The sequence below is a fragment of the Bombina bombina genome, chromosome 3 (genome assembly GCF_027579735.1).
Source record: "Bombina bombina isolate aBomBom1 chromosome 3, aBomBom1.pri, whole genome shotgun sequence".
Classification (NCBI taxonomy): domain Eukaryota; kingdom Metazoa; phylum Chordata; class Amphibia; order Anura; family Bombinatoridae; genus Bombina; species Bombina bombina.
In genome coordinates, this window is record NC_069501.1 from 143,790,975 (window position 1) to 143,797,714 (window position 6,740).

The following is a 6,740-nucleotide window of genomic DNA, read 5'->3' on the forward strand; positions in this document are numbered from 1 at the left end:
TTGTGATTGGCTAACCTGATTTATTTAGGTAGCTCCCGGTAGTGCATTGCTGCTCCTTCAACAAAGGAAAATTATGCAAATTTCATAATAGAGGTAAAGGTGTTTACATTTTAAGCCTCAATTTTATCAGCAACATTACAATGATGTATGCTTTAAAAATTGTAGTTACTATTGTTAAAAGGCACAAGAAGCCTAAATTAAACTTTAATGATTCAGGTTGAATTTGTCATTTTAAGAGAATTCAATTTGCTCCCATTATCAAATTTACTACATTTTGGGCCAGATTACAAGTGACGTGCTAATGATAGCACAGGTGTAATCAGCAATATTGCTGCACCGTGTGTGACTTTGATATTACAAGTCCATGGTAAGGTGCATTAACCAGAGAAGAGTTAGCCTGGCCGACTTTGCTTCAATGCACCTATACTTTCAATGGATATCTAAATAGAGCTAATTTTGCAAGTTAAAAGTTATAGTGTACGCTTAAGTGAAAGCCAAAACTGTGGTGGAATATTTAGCATGACTTCAGACCTAAAAGGGTTAATAATAAAAAAAAAAAAAAACATTAAAGTAAAGTATTACACACACATATATACACTTTTTTAATACAAATACATCATACATTGTATGAAGGGAGAGAAGGTTAGCACTCTCCTTGACACATATGGAAGAGGTCCTAGTTGTATTTACAACACATATACGGTTAAGGCATTGACACCTTCTTTGTGGCATCTCTAACCATGTTTTTTAAACAACCGAATACTGCTCCTGAAACAAGTTCAGCCTTCTATAATTCTCTTTAGGTAGCACAGCTTTCTTAGGACCACTTAAATCTGCTGAATGACCCTATAACATCACAGTAATTACATTATACCATCTCTTCTTTGGCTTTTGCCTACCAAAAGAATTCTATAAAATCCTCCAACCCTGCCTTACATCTACTCTAGTTAAACTTTTCAATAGATACTTTCAAAATGATATCAAGCCTTCTAAAGCTTTTACCTCAGATCATATAACTAATCCCTAAACCTGGTAAATACCCCACAATTTCGGAATCTTATCCTCCAATTTTCCTCCTGAACTCTGATTTTAACATTTTTATGAATGTATTGGCTAACCATCTCAAACCCATTTTACCATACCTTTTACATCCAGATCAAACAGTATTTATTATTAAACACTCTTCTGTGGTTAACCTGAGAAGACTTTGCATCCTTACTTACTATTGGAACAGTAGTGCTGAGGGGTTTGGAGGACCAGAATTGGAGGCCTTCCTGCTGTCATTAGATGCAGAGAAGGCCTTCGACCGAGTGGCATGGAATCATCTCACTTCCATACAACATTTCAATTTTCAGGGTCCCTTTCTTAATATCATCAACAACATCTACTCTCTCTATCAATAGCTAGAATTATGACTAATGAACACTTCTCTGAAGATATTTAATTGTAAAGGGGAACCAGACAGGGGTGTCCTCTATCACCACTACCTTTTAATTTAGTGCTAGAGCCCTTTGCATCCAAATTTCATCAGTCTCATTCAGGTGTTAATATTCAAGGTACATCTAATCACTTGGCGCTATATTCCGATGACATGATGTTTTTTGTAAGTAACCCTAAACATAATATCCACATTATTTTGAAGATTATTCATGAGTTTGGCAGTTTCTCTGGCTATAAGGTCAATATGTCAAAAGCAGATCTCCTATGGCTGCATAAATCTCCAGAGGACACTACTCCCTACCCACTTAAGTTAGTCACCTCTACTCTCACTTACCTAAGTATTGTCACGCTCTGCGGCCGAGGTTCCGGCGGTTCACCTTGCGTGCCTGTTTGCCTAGCAATGTCTTGCTCTTTCTGAGCTGACCCCTTCAGCTGACATCAGACGAGGCTTCTTATTCCGGTCACTCGATCCTCCGGTGCCCGTTTGTTTGTTTTACTCTGTGGCTGTCGTGAGTACTCTGTAACCTTTGAATTTTGCCTTTTGTTCCTAAACCTTTGCCTGGATGACCACTCTATTGCTTAACCCTCAAACTGTCTGATTAAAAGTTGCGAAACTCTGCATTACTGACCACGCTGTGCTTAACCCTCAAACTGCCTGATTACAAGTTGCCAAACTCTGCATTACTGACTATGCTGTGCTTAACCCTCAAACTGCCTGATTTCAAGTTGCCAAACTCTACATTACTGACTATGCTGTGCTTAACCCTCAAACTGCCTAATTATAAGTTGCCAAACTCTGCATTACTGACTACACTGTGCTTAACCCTCAAACTGCCTGATTTCAAGTTGCCTACTCCTGCATTATTAACTGTTTATTGTTTAACCCTCCTTCTGTCTGATATCAAGTTGTCTTATTCTGCAACTCTGGTTCTGTTGTGGTCTATTCCTGAACTGCTTGTTTATAGTTCCCTATTCTGAAGTTTATCCTGCTGCTATCAAGATTTGTATTAATCTTTCCAGAGGACTCAGACCAACACTGCTCCATATCATGAGTACCTTGTCTTATAGAAGTTGTCGTGGGGTCACGTCCTGGATTAAACTCAGAGTGCAAGGGTGTTGTTTTAGTTCACCCTAGCATTTGGGTCTTCTTCTGGACTTTACCTAACCTGACAAGTATAGATCCCCAGGGGTTATATGACTTTAATTTATCTAAGCAATGTTTGTACTTATCTATGCAATTACAAAATTGGAAATATCTCCCTCTAAATCTGTCTGGATGGATATATCTGCATAAGATGACTAGCATTCTCTATCCGTTATTAATGCTTCCTTTCCTTTCCTACTCACTAAATGTGACCTATTCAATATGAATAAAGCTATTCGATCTTTGCTTTGGAAGGGCAAGAAGACTTGCATTGCAGTGAGAAAGCTACATCTCCCATATCTCAATGGAGGCTTAGGTTTACCCAACCTTATACTGTACATTTGGGCAGCTCTCCTTCATCTGGTCACTGATGGGCAATCGGGTACTGCTCATTTCTGTCATCAAGACTTAGAAAAAGTTGTTTTGCAAGGTACTGACTTAGCTTATCTATCATATGCTGACCATTCCAAACTGCCCCCCTTTGTTAAATCTCACGTGTTATATAAAGATCCACTATGTGCATGGCTAATGGGTCATCCATTTCTATTCCTGTTGCTGGTAATTTGGATTTTTTCAGGGTCTGAAACTTCCTCTTCTCTAATCTGGAGTGAGAAGGGAATCACTACAGTTGGGGCTTGTTGGATTGCAATTTACACAGAGTTAGTGTCTGTCAGGGTTTTTTCCCTCTTTTGTTTGCCATGTGCTGCTGGCAGTCATTTTGCTCACCTCTCTTGCTGACTTAGTGCATTCTGTGTGATGCTGTTCATTTCCTGCTCTTCCTTTTATGGCCAGACTGGTGTTCATCATCATTCTGAGACAGGATGCAGTCTCAGAATTGTGATGTCATCACTTATTATTTAAAGGGCCTCTGTTCATTATGCTTTGTCCTTGCGTTGTCTCAGACCTGTTTGTGAGAGCTCCTGTTTATTACCTGGCTGTCTGATGTCCCTCCTGGTTCCTGATCCCTGGCTTGTTCCTGACTCTGCTGTTCTCCTTGTTCCTGATTCCGGCTCGTCTGACTACTCGCTTTGGCTCCTGACTCGGCTCGTCTGACTACCAGCTCTGGTTTTGATTCCTGGCTTATTATTTGTTTTGTGTACTTTTTATTATTGTTTGCTATTAATAAAGGTGTGATTATTTTTGCAATTCTCGTCTGTTTGATTCCTGGCACCCTGACATTACACAAGGGCCATGAATCCTGATGGACATTACGCAAGGGCCATGAATCCTGATGGCGCTAATAATCCACCTTTAGCTGCCATAATTTCCAGGATGGATGAACAGGATCACTGCTTGGATCAATTTACACTAGCCCTGCAAACCCTGCTGACTCGCACTGCACATTTGGACCAAAGTGTCCCGCAAGTTATGGCTGTTCCTGTTTCCGCTGCTGCACCTATTCCTACCAGGTGCTTGTCCAGTTCTGCACCACTACCTCAGCGATATGGAGGTGATCCTAATCAGTGCAGAGGGTTTTTGAAGCAGGTGGGCATTTACTTTGAGATATTACCTCAGGCGTTTCCCTCTGACAGAGCTAAGGTGGGATTTCTCATCTCTTTACTCTCTGACACAGCTCTTGCCTGGGCTAATCCCTTGTGGGAGACTAATAAACCTGGGATTTCAAATTACCCTGAATTTGTGGCCTCCTTTCGAAGGGTGTTTGATTTTCCGGCTCGCTCCTCCTCTGCTGCTAAACGACTCATGTCCATTCAGCAAGGTACAAGATCTGTTGCTCAGTATGCCATTGAGTTTTGTACACTTGCTGCAGAGGTAGGTTGGAACAATAAAGCCCTTGTTGCTGCCTTCTTTCATGGGCTCTCTGATGCGATTAAAGAAAAAGTTGCTGCCAGAGATTTACCAGAGGATCTCGAGGCATTGATGTTTTTCTTGATCCTAATTGACATCAGACTCAGGGAGAGGCCCTCTTTCAAGGAGCGCATGCGGAAGCCTCCTGTTCCATTGTCTCCTATGTGTTTGTTCCCACCCATGCTTCCCTCTCCTCCCATGCCTCCTGGTCCCGGGTCACCAGGTACTGCTGAGCCGATGCAGTTAGGATTCACGTGTCTCTCCACAGGGGAGTGGGCCTTTAGGAGGAGGGAGGGGCTCTGTCTCTATTGTGGGTTACAGGGCCACCTTTTGAAGTCTTGTCCTACACAGCCGGGAAACGCTCACACCTAAGGTCCTGTTGGGGGCAGACCTTGGGTGGTTTATCCTAGTCCCCGGAACTGCTAAAGGAGAAACCTTTGGTCAAGGTTTTCCTTTCCTGGATGGACTCCTCCATAGTCACCCAGGCTCTTGTCGACTCCAGTGCTGCGGGCTATTTCATTGACAGTGCTTTTGTATCAAAGCACTCCATTCCTGTTTTGCCTCGGTCCGTTGCACTTGTAATTGAGTCCATTGATGGCAGGCCCCTTCAGCCCGCACCCATTACTCACGAAACTGCTCCATTATCCATGGCTGTTGGGGCTCTCCATTTTGAAACCCTCCAGTTCCAGGTGATAAACTCTCTGCATTTTCTGGTTGTTTTCGGTTATCCCTGGCTCCAAAAGCACAATCCCAGTCTCAACTGGCGCAGGTCCGAAATTTTGTCGTGGTCTCCGCAATGTATTTCCACTTGTCTTCGGAAACCAGTTAAAGTCTTGTGCACTTCTTCTGTATCTCAATTGCAAGAGGAGTACCGAGAGTTCTTAGACGTTTTTGACAAGGTGCGTGCCATTACGTAGCCTCCTCACCGGTCTTACGATTGTGCCATAGACCTGCAACCCAGAGCCATTCCTCCTCGGGACCGGGTTTACCCTCTGTCTGTCACGGAGAATTGTGCTATGGAGGAGTATGTTGCTGATGCTCTGTTGCAGGGATCATCCGCAAATACTGCTCTCCTGCAGGGGCTGGCTTCTTCTTTGTGAAGAAAAAGGGTGGCGAGTTAAGACCATGCATCGATTATAGGGGTCTTAATCGTCTTACCATTAAGAATGCTTACACTATTCTGCTCATTACAGAACTCTTTGACCGCCTCAAGGGAGCTACGATCTTTACTAAACTTGATTCAATCTCATTGATCTCGTTAGGATCAAGGAGGGTTACGAATGGAAAACAGCATTTAACACCAGAAGCGGGCATTATGAGTATCTTGTAATGCCCTTTGGCCTATGTAATGCTCCTGCTGTTTTCCAGGAGTTTATTAATGATGTCCTACGAGATATGTTGCAACAGTGTGTTGTGGTGTACCTAGACAACATCCTCATACACTCACCCACACTTGAGGCTCATCGTTCTGATGTTACATGGGTTCTTCAGAGACTACCTGAGAACGGCCTGTTTTGTAAACTCGAGAAATGTGAGTTCCATCAGACTCAAGTAACCTTCCTAGGTTATGTTATCTCCGTTGCAGGGTTCTCCATAGATTCTGACAAGTTATCTGCAGTTCTGCAGTGGCCTCGCCCAGTTGGTCTTCGGTCTATTCAACGTTTTTTGGGGTTCGCCAATTACTATAGAAAGTTTATTAAAAACGTTTCTTCCTTGGTCAAACCTATCACAGACATGACCCGTAAAGAGAATGATCCACTCCATTGGTCATCTACTGACATTAGGGCCTTTGATAGTCTTAAGACTGCCTTTGCTGCTGCTCCAGTTCTGGCTCATCCTTACCCTGTCCTGCCTTTCATTCTTGAGGTCGATGCGTCTGAGACTGGAGTAGGTGCCCTCTTGTCTCAACGTCCTATGCCTGATGGTTCCTTGCATCCGTGTGGTTTCTTTTCCAAGAAATTGTCTCCAGCAGAGTGCAATTATGAAATTGGCAACAGGGAATTACTGGCCATAATTTTGTCACTCAAGGAATGGAGGCATCTTCTCGACTCATTCTTACTCATTCTTACTGACCACAAGAATTTAACTTATCTATCTGAAGCAAAATGTTTGTCGCCCTGACAGGCCAGATGGGTGCTATTTTTGTCTCGGTTAATTATGTGGTCTCCTACCTGCCTGGTAGTAAGAATGTTAGGGCTGATGCCCTCTCTCGACAATTTTCGCCTCTGTCCAAGGAGGAGTCTGTACCTACTCCAGTTATACCTCCTCACCATATTTTGGCTACTATACGTACTAATTTGACTTCTCTCTTGGGGGAGGAGATCCTGGCTGCACAAACCAATGCACCTCC

At 43.0% G+C, this 6,740-nt stretch overlaps 1 non-coding gene across 1 annotated transcript; it reads left to right on the top strand.

Annotated features, from left to right (window-relative positions):
- Positions 1-620: 620 nt before the first annotated feature.
- LOC128654801 (U6atac minor spliceosomal RNA) lies at positions 621-750 on the top strand. Its single transcript, XR_008401523.1, has one exon. It is a non-coding gene; the product is annotated as a U6atac minor spliceosomal RNA (small nuclear RNA).
- Positions 751-6,740: the final 5,990 nt, after the last annotated feature.